The sequence below is a fragment of the Crinia signifera genome, chromosome 2 (genome assembly GCF_055691185.1).
Source record: "Crinia signifera chromosome 2, ASM5569118v1, whole genome shotgun sequence".
In the NCBI taxonomy this organism is placed as follows: Eukaryota; Metazoa; Chordata; class Amphibia; order Anura; family Myobatrachidae; genus Crinia; species Crinia signifera.
This window is the reverse complement of record NC_139218.1, coordinates 378,657,483-378,671,389: the sequence shown is the minus strand read 5'-3', so window position 1 is coordinate 378,671,389 and position 13,907 is coordinate 378,657,483.

Below are 13,907 nucleotides of genomic sequence, written 5' to 3'. Positions count from 1 at the left end.
GGGTGAACCATATTTTTAGTGAAAAAAATTCACAGCAAGGAGTGAAAACAGCCCGATTCGCCGAAAAACGGTGAATCGGGAGCATTGAATACTGGCCAGAGTTTTATGCAAACTGAAGGCCCCTCCGCTAACTGCTGAAGTGGCGTTACAGTGAGGGTGCGCATGTTCTCAGGATGAGCTCTTGTGGCAGCGATAAAGGAGGAACAGATGCACTCTGATTATAATGTCTTCTTCTGGATCCAGGAGAACACAGAGGCAGAAATACATACAAAATTAGCATTTATTCCACGCACACAACACGCGCTTCACTGTTCTTCAGCTCAATCTCTTTAATGATGTCCTAATCATAATAAGCGTCTTGCTTGGGTATACACCGTTATTTATTTTCATTGTAGGCTGTAGTACATGTGATTTCATGTTCTCCTTACATAGATTATTTCTGGTGCAGATCCATTGTCCTATTAATCTTATACTATAGATCTTTGTACATGAGGCACCCGAAACAGTGTCCAATGTCTCATTGTGCTGATTGGGGCAGTACGGATGGTGTAATGGTTAGCATTACTGCCTCACAACACTGAGGTCATGGGTTTGAGTCCCACCCTGGCCCTAACTGTGCGGAGTTTGTATATTCTCCCCGTACTTGCGTGGGTTTCCTCCAGGTACTCCGGTTTCCTCCCACAATCCAAAAATATACTGGTAGGTCAATTGGCTTCCAACAAAATTAACCCTAGAATGTCTGTGTGTGCGTGTACATGTGGTAGGGAATATAGATTGTAAGCTCCACTGGGGCAGGGACTGATGTGAATGTTCAAATATTATCTGTAAAGCGCTGCGGAATATGTATGCGCTATATGAGAAACTGTAAATAAATTAGATTCTAAAAAGACTAGTTCACAGGAGAAAGGACTGTAACCAATGGCAACCACTCAAATGTGCTTAATACTAAGGTGTGCTTGAGAAGTCACAGGATTTGCTGGCCTGTCTGTTAAGTGTGTCTCCGGTATTACATAGTGATGTTTGGTTTAGAAATCCAAACCCACCTGAATTCCAATTCAGAATTGGGATTTAAAATTGCAATAATGGCATGATGTTAACTGTTTTTATCACTTTTCAAGACGTCCAAAACCTAAAGGTGGCCATACACGCAGATTTATCTGCAGATCTGTCTGGTTGGAACAAATACATGGTTATGGATGAGAGCAAATGACAGTTGACCATTTGCTTGAAAATGCTGGAAAACTGACAAACTGTCACTCATCCATAACCATGTTTTTGTTCCAACTAGCCAGATCTGAAGATAAATCTTACTAGTGTATGGGCACCTTTTAGGGATTTGACAAATAGGACAGGGCCAGTGACATGATGTAAGGAGGGCAATAGAGGTAGCCGGAAGACCCAGTTTTATATAGTGGAATTAGCAGGTTCCTCAGCAGCAGAGTGTACGTCAGGCGATGAGTGATATATTAATGAAGACAGAAGCAGTAACAGATATGAGGAGCCTGGAAACAAAAATCGACGAATTCAGGAATCAGTCATACGTAAAATACAGCAGCCCGTAGACTGAAAGCCTGTAGGGTCAGACTGCCCTAAATGAAACATTCTGCATACAAACTTTGGTAGAATAATAACTTTTTTATTTCCATATTTTTTCTAAGTAGAAAAGTTCATTTAAAACTTATATTGCTTCTAAAATAAGTATTTTCTCTGTAGCATTTCCCATTAACACCATTGCAAGTCTCTGGCACGGTGACACCAAGATAAAGATGTGTCCTCTGGGGTTCTATCCAAAGTTCCAGCCCAACAACGCTGAACGAAACTATGGGGGTTCTTTTGTCTTTCCTCTTAGCTGCCCTCCTTCCCTCCTATTATTAGTGATGAGTTATCCAACTAAGACCGCAACATTTACAGCATCACAGAGGAACTATACGTACGTTGTCTTATTCTTGTCCTCTTCATGTATGTTATGTGTGCAAATACAATAGATAGCACATCCGTTAACCAAAACATTCCAGCATCTGTGTAAACTTGGCATTCAGATCCCGGCAGGGCGCACCCAGCATCCCATCCGGCCGCACAGCTGCGCTCCTGTAATAATACATAACGTGACATAGTACAGCTATGGGCGGTGTTGTCGGAGAGTCGCATCCACAGCGCTGTGTGCAGAATCTGATGTTTATATTGATCATGAATAATATTATAGTTTGGAGATCTCGCAGATCAGATAGAAACATAGAATGTGAAGGCAGATAAGAACCACTTGGCCCATCTAGTCTGCCCCTTTTTTAAACAGGCTACCTTATTTGATCCTTATTTGTAAGGATATCAATATGCCTATCCCAAGCATGTTTACATTGCTCTACTGTATTTGCCTCTACCACCTCTGATGGGGGGCTATTCCACTTATCTACTACTCTTTCTGTGAAGTCATTCTTCCTCACATTTCCCCTGAATCTTCCTCCCTCTAATTTCAGTGCATGTCCTCGTGTTCTGTTGCTCCTCTTCCTGTGAAGAATGTCTCCCACCTGGACCTTGTTTAAACCCTTGATATATTTGAAAGTTTCTATCATGTCCCCCCTTTCCGTTCTCTGCTCTAAAGTATACATATTAAGATCTTTTAGTCTTTCCTGGTACGTTTTGTGATGTAGGCCATGCACCATTTTAGTTGCCCTTCTTTGTACAGTCTCTAATGTATTTATATCCTTCTGGAGATATGGCCTCCAGAACTGAACACAGTACTCTAGCTACCTTTGAAAAATTTCTCTCATACAAGGAATACTTTTTTAGACTGTTTGTGTGTAATTTTGGTACTTGTTTCCTAGCACGGCACCAACGATTTTAATTGTATCCATCGGGTCGGAAAAATCAATGGACGCAACCGACCCGATTTTTACATTGGAACCAATGTAAAATGGTCCCTGAGACCCGATTTTACATTGGAACCAATGTTAAATGCCCCCCAGACCCCAATTTTCATTGTATACCCACCCTGATGGGTCAAATGCCCCCCCATTGTTAACGCAACCCCACGATGAACGCCAACCCGAAGCGTGGCGAGTGCAGCGGTACGCGTCCTCCGACCTTTTCATACCCCCACTATCCACGTCGGCGTGGAGTTGACTTTATATAGTGTGGCGAGCCACCGAGCCCGAAGCGTGGCGAGCGGGGCTCGCCACACTATATAAAATCCACTCCACGCCGACGTGGATAATGGGAGTATGAAAAGGTCGTAGGATGCGTACCGCCGGCTCGCTGCGCTCGCCACGCTTCGGGTTGGCGTTCATCGTGGGATGGCATTTCACATACAAATTAGCCGTCAGGGTGGGTATACAATTAAAAATCGGGTATGGTGGGCTATTTAACATTGTTCCCTATGTAAAATCGGGTCCATCGCATTGGTCGCATTGTATGCCATTATAATGGCATACAATGGACCCGATTTTACAATTGTCGTGAAAGGTGAAAAAAAGCCAGAAATCGGGTCGGTCAGGTCCCATCGCATACCTTAACTTAAGGTATGCGATGGGACCCGATGGGCGCCGTGCTAGGAAACAAGTACCGTCATTTTTTATGAAGAAGCTTTTGTCCTTTTTCATTGACTTTTTATAAATAAAATGACTGTATATTTTTGAACTACGGAACTGTGAGGTGGACTTTTATTCCTTCCAATAAGTTAAAGCATATTGTCCAGCTCTGCGGACCTGTTCTCATAACCCTTTACAACTATCTGCATTTATTCTTGGGTGGTTTAAGATTGAACCACCTTTGGTAACAATGGCAGCAGAGGGATTAAGAGCGCTTGAGAGTTCCTGGATTTTTTCTCTTTTTTTTTCAGTACTCTAGATGAGGTCATACCAATGACCTATACAGTGGCATTATTACTTCTTTCTTTCTACTGCTGATACCTCTCCCTATGCAACCAAGCATCTGACTTGCCTTCTTCATTGCTTTGTTACATTGCCTACCTGCCTTTAAGTCCCCTGAAATAGTGACACCTAGATCCCTCTCTTCCTCAGTAGTTTCCATTATAGTGCCATTTATACTATATTGAGTCTTTGGATTTCTGAGACCCAAGTGCATGATTTTGCATTTTTTGGCATTAAACTGTAGTTGCCATTCTATTGACCATTCCGCTAATCTACCTAGATCATCACTCATTTGTTTTACCCCTCCTGGTGTGTCTACCCTGTTGCATACCTTTTGTAAGGCACATTTCTCCTTCATCCACTAGGTGTCACTGGAGCATAGACAGTGGGGAATAGAAGGGCGACCACAGGGAGCATGGGCACTATTATTGTAAATTAGTGTGGCTGACTCCTCCCCTTCTACTTCCCCTCCACGGCAGTCATAAAGATTGTGCCCGGAGGGAGCAGGAAGATATAACACACTTTGTGCTGGTCACATCAGAGACTTCTGGGCATTCTGTCACTACCTGCCTGCTACGCCGGCGTGCCGGGGGGACCCGGCCGCAGCTACGGGCATTGCGCCCGGGTCCCCGGCTGAAGAGACCACCGGCTCTGTTAGGCGTTTGCCGTCAGCTCATGCTGCGGCGCGAGCCTCCTGCAGCCAAACCGCCGACTGGCCAACTAGACAGGGATGAGTATTCCTTACTGCTCCTTTTAAATTTAGGCTGTCGTGCTCATACAAACTGCGCACTTAAGCCAGTGGCAGCCCCCCCCCCCTTTATTCTACTGTCTTCCTGCCAGTGTTTCTAACTGTACTATACGGCGTGTTTGGTATCTGGTTGTATTTACATATATATATATATATATATATATATATATATATATATATATATATATTGTTTTACAACTCATTATGACAGGAGGAAGCTCCAAAAAAGTAGCTTGCAAAAAGTGTAACAATAAGTTTACACCAGTTGCTGAGGGAGTTCCGCTTTGTGATAAATGCACTGCAGATCCTCCCATCACACAGTCCTCTCAGGACACCCCTGCATGGGCTTCTCAGCTCACAGACATTATGTCCCACCTTTCCTCTGAGCTCTCTGCTTCACAGAGGGACAGAGATGCTGCTAGATCACAGAACGTTTCCTTAGCCTCAGCTGTGGAAGGTCTAACTGAGGTTTTGGCTCCATGCCAACCACCCAAGGATCAGCAGCCTCTGTTACAAGGGAAAAGACAATTCCCTCATATCACTGAGTCTGATTCAGATGAAATTCCTGAATTAGAGGAGGGAGAGTTTATCAATCTAGATCAGGGTTGCCGACCCTCCCGGAATTCCCGGGAGTCTCCCGAAAATCGGGTCCCCCTCCTGGCCCCCTGGAAGGGTGGGCAACCCTCCCGGAATCTGGGGGACCCCCCTGAGCCCCCCCGAATCGCGGCATGTAAATGCCGCAATCCGCGGGTCTCAGGGTAGGGGGCGGAGCTAAAATGGCACAATTGCGTCATTTAAGCCCCGCCATGGATAGCAGTCATTTCTGCTATTTCCCGTAATGGGGACGGGGCTTAATGACGTCACAGTCAAGCCCCGCCCCCGACTGGGTAAGGAAAGTCTCCTCTCCGAGCTTCTCCCGGAGAGGAGCATTAAAAAGTCGGCAACCCTGATCTAGATGCAGATGAACCTGTTCCAATTCCAGTGGATCCGGCTCCAGTTACACAGGGGTTGGAAGATCTCCTTAACATGGTTAAGATAGCATTAAATGTTGATGATGGGGCTCAGGCTCCTTTGCGGCCTTTCCTTTTTGGAAAAAAGCCAAAACAGACGTCCAAGTTTCCTCCTCCTGAGGAGCTGGATGAGCATGTTACACAGGCCTGGAGTCGCCCAGACAAAAAGTTCCAAATACCAAGAAGACAGTGCTTCCCATACCGGGGCCACTTCTTTAAAAGATGCGTTTGACCATAAGTTGGAGCTTACCCTCAAATCTATTTTTACAGCTGCAGGGGTTCTTCAACGACCTGCGCAGGTAGGCTGCTGGGTCAATAAGGCAATGGGGGTCTGGGCTTCCCAGATTGTAACTAATTTACAGGATGGCCCAGATCCTGACACACTTGTGCAATGGGCAGAACATGACCGTGAGGCCTCATCTTATATTATGGTGGCGGCCCGTATTTCGGCCCTCTCCATTTTGTCTCGTACAACTCTTTGGCTCCACCAATGGCAGGCGGACACTGAATCAAAGCGTGTGGTAGAAGCAATTCCTTTTACAGGAGATTATTTGTTCTGTGCTGAACTAGATAAATAAATCTCACAGGCTACGGGTGGTAGGTCCCTCTTCCTCCCTACTGCTGCTCCTCCAGCACAACGCAAGATTTATCAGGGTCCGTCCTTTAGTCCACAAAACAGATTTTGTGCCCATTCCAGAGGAGGTACTTCTTCACAAAGAGGAGCCCATGGCAGAGGTAGAGCTGTTTCCTCAGTTCAACAGGAGGCTAAGTCCGAGAGTGGGAGATTGCAGGGTGGGGGGGAGATTAAAGTTATTCGAGCATGTTTGGCAACAGTCCTGTCAGGATGCTTGGGTCAGAGATCTGGTGACCTTCGGCTACAAGATCAGTTTTCTCTCACCTCCACCCCACAGGTTTTTCAAAATCGGTTTGCCAGCTTCTCTAGACAAAAAGATACTTCTGAAATCTGCCATCAACAGACTCCAGGAAATGGTGGTGGTGGTTCCAGTTCCGGATCACCAGAGGACTCAAGGTTTTTACTGAAGTCTGTTCCTAGTGCCAAAACCGGACGGCTCGGCATGTCCAATTCTCAACTTGAAACACCTCAATCCATTTTTACGACTGGTGAAATTCAAAATGGAGCCTCTGCAATCAGTAATTGCAGGTCTCAATCAGGGGGAGTTCCTGGCATCTCTGGATGTCAGGGACACCTACCTGCACATAACCATCTGGCCGCCTCATCAGGTGTTTATAAGATTCGCAGTTCTGGAACAGCATTGGCAGTTCCTGGTCCTCCCATTCGGCCTCTCCTCAGCACCCAGAGTGCTTACCAAGGTGATGGCCGTAATGATGGAGGTTCTCAGGACAAAAGGAGTGACGGTCATACCCTACTTAGACGATCTTCCGTTGAAGGGACCTTCACAGGAACCTGTCACAGCCGACATTCTCTTAACACAGAGAACTCTCATAGCTCACGGATGGATTCTCAATCTCAAGAAATCCCAATTACAGCCCTCTCAGAGGATGCAGTTTCTAGGGATGATCTTGGACACCATTCAGCTGAAAGTCTTCTTGCCTCAGGAAAAGATTGTATCTCTCCAGGACTTAACTTGAAAAATTCTACATCAGGATCGAGTCTCAGTACATCTCTGCACCGGACTACTGGGGAAAATGGTAGCCTCATTCGAGGTGGTCCAGTACGGTTGTTTCCGCTCTCGACCTTTTCAACTCAATCTCCTCAGTCATTGGTCAGATTCCCATCTCCATCTGCAGCAACGAGTGACGTCTCAACAAGCGAGGCGTTCCCTAGAGGAAGAGATTTGCAATTTGGAATTGGGCCATTCTGACCACAGATGCCAGTCTCCGTGGCTTGGGTGTGGTTATGCTGGACCATCAGTTCCAGGGCCTGTGGACAGCTTAGAAAGCTCGGCTGTCCATAAACGTCCTAGAACTGAGAGCAGTATACTATGCTCTCCTTCAGGCTCATCTTCTACTGCAGGGGCAGGCCGTAAGCGTTCAATCAGGCAACTCAACAGCCATTGCATACATAAACAAACAGGGCAGCACAAAAAGTCATGCAGCAATGAAAGAAGTGAGTCGTATCTTGCTGTGGGCTCAGAACCACGCAATCACAATCTCAGTGATATTCATTCTGGGGGTGGAAAACTGGGAGGCCGACTTTCTAAGGATGTGTATCAGGGAGAATGGTCTCTCCATCCGCAGGTATTCAAGAAGCTGGTACGTCGTTTGGGTCATCCTCAGGTGGACTTAATGGCATCTTGTCTCAATCACCAGCTTCCACTTAGCTCGGACTCGAGATCCAGCAGCTGCAGGAGTAGACGCACTGACGGCTCCCTTCCAGTATGTCTACCTCTTCCCTCCCTTTCTGTTGATACCCCAGGTCCTTCAGCGCTTACGGAGAGAGAAGATAACAGCATTGTTAATTGCCCCGCACTGGCCACGCCGGTCCTGGTACACCAGCCTGACGTCTGTTAGTGGACGAGCCGTGGCCCCTACCTCTTCAAGAAGATCTTTCGTCCAAGGACCTTTTTTGTCTTTCCAGACTTAAGGCGTCTTCATTTGATGGCATGGCTACTGAGAGGGCCATGTCATACCTACTATGATGACATGGTACCACATGTGTGTGCGTGTACATGTGGTAGGGAATATAGATTGTAAGCTCCACTGGGGCAGGGACTGATGTGAATGTTAAAATATACAGTTGTCTTCAAAATTATTCAACCCCCACTGAAATTGAATGTTTTGGCCAGTTTGACATTGATTTTGATCATTCAGTCATCTTGCTTACATTAACATGAAAGAGGCACTTGTAGGTCAGAGAAATATAAACTTAAGTTTATAATGAAATAACCATAAATGTCTTTTCTGTGCTCACATCATTATTAGTTTTTATTCAACCCCCAAGTGACATTCAATCTTAGTACTTAGTACAACATCCTTTTACAGTTATAACAGCTTTTAAACGTGAAGCATACTGTAGCTTGACACAAGTGTCTTGCAGCGATCTACGGGTATCTTCGCCCATTCTTCATGGGCAAAAGCCTCCAGTTCAGTCAAATTCTTAGGCTTGCGCACTGCAACTGCTTTCTTTAAGTCCCACCAGAGGTTCTCAATCGGATTTAAGTCTGGTGACTGCGATGGCCACTCCAAAATGTTCCAGCCTTTCCTCTGCAACCATGCTCTAGTGGACTTGGAGGTATGCTTGGGATCATTGTCCTGTTGAAAGGTCCAACGTCTCCCAAGCCTCAGGTGTGTGACGGACTGCATCACATTTTCATCCAATATCTCCTGGTACTGAAGAGAATTCATGGTACCTTGTACACGCTGAAGCTTCCCTGTACCTGCAGAAGCAAAACAGCCCCAAAGCATAATTGACCCTCCGCCATGCTTCACAGTAGGCAAGGTGTTCTTTTCGTCATATGCCTTGTTCTTCCTCCTCCAAACATAGCGTTGATCCATGGGCCCAAACAGTTCTAATTTTGTTTCATCAGTCCACAGAACACTATCCCACAACTTTTGTGGTTTGCCCACATGACTTTTGGCATACTGCAGTCGACTCTTCTTATTCTTGGGAGACAGCAAGGGGGTGCGCCTGGGGGTTCTGGCATGGAGACCTTCATTACGCAGTGTGCGCCTTATTGTCTGAGCTGAAACTTCTATACCCACATCTGACAAATCTTTTTTCAGTTCCTCAGCAGTCACACGGGGACTTTTATCCACTCTACGCTTCAGGTAGCGCACAGCAGTCGAAGTCAGGATCTTCTTTCTTCCACGACCAGGTAGCATTTTAATAGTGCCCTTTGCCTTGAATTTGCGAATGATGCTTCCTATGGTGTCTCTTGGTATGTTTAACTTCTTTGCAATCTTCTTATAGCCATTGCCCTTCCTGTGAAGACAAATCACCTCTTCTCTTGTCTTCCTGGACCATTCTCTTGACTTCACCATGTTTGTAACCACACCAGTAAATGTCTAGAAGGAGCTGAGTATCACAGTCATTTTAAAGCTGCCTAATTGGTGCTTATTATGCTTGATTGGTGCTCGGTGACATCCACAGGTGTTTTCAATACCTGATTGAAAACACCAGAATTAACCTCTCTTCTTCAGAGTGGTAGTCTTTAAGGGGTTGAATAATTGTGGCAATGAAGAAACCACACAATACACATTTACTACTGTGTTATATAAACAATTGATGTCAGTTTAGTTGCATTTGGTTCTTTAAAACGTCCTTGTAGGATTTCATTCTGAATACAATTCCAAATGTACACTATAGTCCCTAAACCCCTTTACAGCATTGGGGGTTGAATAATTTTAAACACAACTGTACTCTGTAAAGTGCTGCGTAATATGTATGCGCTATATAAGAAACTGTTAATAAATAAATAATAAATGAGTGCTAGGAAGGAGGTGACCTCGAAACATTACCATCGTATTTGTAGGTCGTATATTTCTTGGTGCGAGGGTCGTGGAGTTTCCTCTACTCTTCAAAAAACTAGGTTGCTTCTTTTCTTACAGAATAGCCTAAACTCAGGATTAAGTCTAGGATCCTTAAAAGTGCATGTCTCTGCTTTATCCATATTTTCTCAAAGAAGATTAACACTCATGCCTGAGGTTCAGACCTTCTTTCAGGGAGTTTTGCGGCTGCAACCTCCTTTCCATCCTCCAACGGCTCCATGGGATTTGGATTCTTGGTTCTTACCTTCCTGGGATTTTCGGTGTTTGAACCTTTTGGAAGAAGTAGATTTACAATATCTGACATGGAAGACTGTTCTTCCATTGGCTTTAGCTTCCGCCAGACGAGTCTCTGAATTGGGAGCAGTGTCGTGTCGCTCCTCCTTTTTAGTGTTTCATTTTAGTGTTTCACCTCTCCTTCTTGCCAAAGGTGGTTTCTACATTCCATATAAACCAGCCGATTGTAGCACCAGCCTTTACAGAGGACTCTGACGACAATTCTCTTGAAGTGGTCAGAGCTCTGCAATTTTTCTATGACTGCTTCCATCAGAAAATCCGATGTCCTTTTTATCACATACTTACGTCAAAACAAACACTGGCCAGATGGACACGTATCACCATTCGACAGGCCTATGAAGCGGCGGCTCTGCCTCCAGTTTCCATTGCTACACTCTCTACACGCTCAGTTGGTCCTTGCTGGGTGGCTGCCCGAGCAGTCTAAATTCAGCAGTTATGTAGAGCTGCCACTTGGTCTGGTCGCCAAACCTTTGTACAGTTCTACAGGTTCGATACCTTTGCGGTCTCTGCTTCGCAGTTTGGTCGCTCAGTCTTAAGGGGTTCCCAGCGCCTTCCTGCCCGTGTTGGGAGCTCTGGGACGTCCCCACTGTCTACGCTAAAGTGACACCTAGTGGATGAAGGAGAAAACAGGGATTTTGTACTTACCATAAATCCTTTTCTTTGAGTCCACTGATGTCACTGGACGTCCACCTCGGAGCTGTTGCCATTTCAGGTTTATTAATAAGGGTTGGAATTCTTCCTGTCAGAAGAGTTGTTACAATAATACAAAGTATACATATCTTGTGTGGTTGAGGTTTTGCAGTGTTTTCTCACTGGTATTTCTTTCATTCTGAATTTAATGTTGTGTTATGTTTACCTCCTCTTCGGAAGTGTGTTATATCTTTCAGCTCCCTCGGGCACACTCTTTATGACTGCCATGGAGGGGAAGTAGAAGAGGAGGAGTCAGCCACACTAATTTACATTAATTGTGCCCATGCTCCCTGTGGTCACCCTTCTTTCCCCCACTGTCTACGCTCCAGTGACACCTGTGGACTCGGAGAAAAGGATTTATGGTAAGTACAACATCCCTGTTTTTACCCTCAATTTCATTTGCAATATCACCAATAAAGATATTAAAAGCACTTGTCCAAGTACAAATCCCTGGGGTACTCCACTGGTAACCTTTCCCTCCTGTGACTGCACATTTACTACAACTCTGTTTTCTGTCCTGCAACCAAGATCTTATCCATTCAACCATCTTAGAATCCAATCCCAAGCTTTCAAGTTTAACAGTCTGCGATGTGGGACAGTGTCAAAAGCCTTACTAAGGTCTTGATAATCTACAGCCCCACCTTGATCTATTATATTAGTCACCCAGTCAAAAAAGTCAATAAGATTTGTTTGACATGATCTTCCCCCAGTAAGACCATGCTGTTTAGGAACCTGTAAATTGCTGTTTTTTAGATATTCTCCAACTCTTTGTTTTAAGAGTGTTTCCATCAATTTCCCTACTACTGATGTAAGGCTCACTTGTTGGTAGTTGCTTACCTCTTCCTTGCTTCCACTTTTGTGCAGTGAGACTACATTTGCTGTTTTCCAGTCCTCTGGGATTACTCCAGTAGCTAGTGACTGGTTGAATATTTCTGTTAATGGTTTTACCAGCTCCCCTTTAAGCTCTTTTAGTATGCTTGGATGTATCCCAGCTGGCCCCATTGGTTTATCCACTTCAAGTTTTTAAAGTTTTGTTAGGACTTCCTCCTCTGTAAATGTACATGTTTCCCCCTCATTTTGCTGACTATACTTGTAACTTAACTGTGGCCCCTTCCCCTCTCTTTCAGCAGTGAATACTCACTCTAACGTGAGCACTTCCCAGATTCTGGGATTACCCAGTCCGCTAACCTGGAACCATCTGTCAGCTACACTTTTGAACGATGTGTAGCCAGCCGATCTGGTGGTTGATGGGACAGTGTATCAGCAAGTGCATACACACTATCCGATGTAGGGGGTGTGCGAGTATGCCATGCTGCATTCAGCAGTAAGGCCGACCCGATATTGGTAACAAATGTGGGTGTGAGCAAATCACAGGTACACACTGAATGACCCGGCCAATGGGGGTCATTCTGATTGATTTGCAAGGCTGCTAATTGGCAGCTTTGCGAGTCGACCAAATCCCGCCTTGAAAATGGTTGGCTGGCACTACCCATTTGCAAGGGCTTGCAAATGGATGTTACACAGTGACATGCATTAGCAGGGCAGAGGGAACCTCCCACATCTTTCGATGGTCGCCGACCATCGAAAGATGTGGAAGGTGCACGCACATAAAAGTGACTCTCAAGTCACTTAAGTATGCGTGTATGCTGAGAAGGAAGTGGTAGGGCAGCTGACATCCGGTGATGTCAGCTGCCCACCCCCCACGTCATGGCCTCATTTTGTGTTAAATTTTGACTATCTGCGGCGAGCACGGTCCACACCTTTAGTGCAGCAGTGAGGAGGTGCCGGCCACCACAGTTAGATGTGTTTGGCATCTTTCGGGTGAGTATGCGTCCATCCCCTGCTGCTGCAATCGTATATCACCCTCCTCTGCAATCACAGTGGCAGCTGTGTGTGGAGAGGGGGGGCAGCAAGGGGGAAGCTTGCTCCCGTAACATGTAGAGCGGAGGAGGGCGGTAGCGGGAGCTCAAGCATCTGTCTCCTGTCCTTGCAGTGCCTGCTTTGCCTCTCCATCCTCTGGTTCACACAAGGGGCCCTTGTGGGGGCAGACAGGGAGACATCCAGTCAATGGGGGGCAGAGTGGGGGACATACAGTGCAGGAGGGGCAGGCTGGGGGACATAGTGAATGGAGGCAGAGTGGGGGACATACTGTAAATGGCAGTCATACAGTGAAGGAGAAGCAGGCTGGGGGACATACAGTTAATGTGGGCAGATTGGGGGACATACAGTGAAGGAGGGACAGGCTTGGGGACATACAGTGAATGGAGGCAGTGATGGACATTCAGAGAAGGGGGGCAGGCTGGGGGACAGTGTGGGTACAGAGTGGGGGACATGCAGTGAATGGGGGCAGGCTGAGGGGAGTACAGAGAAGGGGGTGGCCGGCTGGGGAATATACAGTGAAGGGGCAGGCTGGGGAACATAGAGTGAATGGGAGCAGAGTGGGGGACATGCAGTGAATAGGGACAGGCTGAGGGGAGTACAGAGAAGGGGGTGGCCGGCTGGGGAATATACAGTGAAGGGGCAGGCTGGGGAACATAGAGTGAATGGGAGCAGAGTGGGGGACATGCAGTGAATAGGGGCAGGCTGGAGGAAATACAGAGAAGGGGGTGGGCAGGCCGGGGAACATAGAGTGAATGGGGGCAGAGTGGGGGACATGCAGTGAATAGGGGCAGGCTGGAGGAAATACAGAGAAGGGGGGGGGGCAGGCCGGGGAACGTAGAGTGAATGGGGGCAGAGTGGGGGACCATTCTGATGTGATTAATGGTTCAAAGAATGTCAGGCTGAATGGTCGGCCCCCACACATTTCCACCTCACCAAATCTGGCCCTCA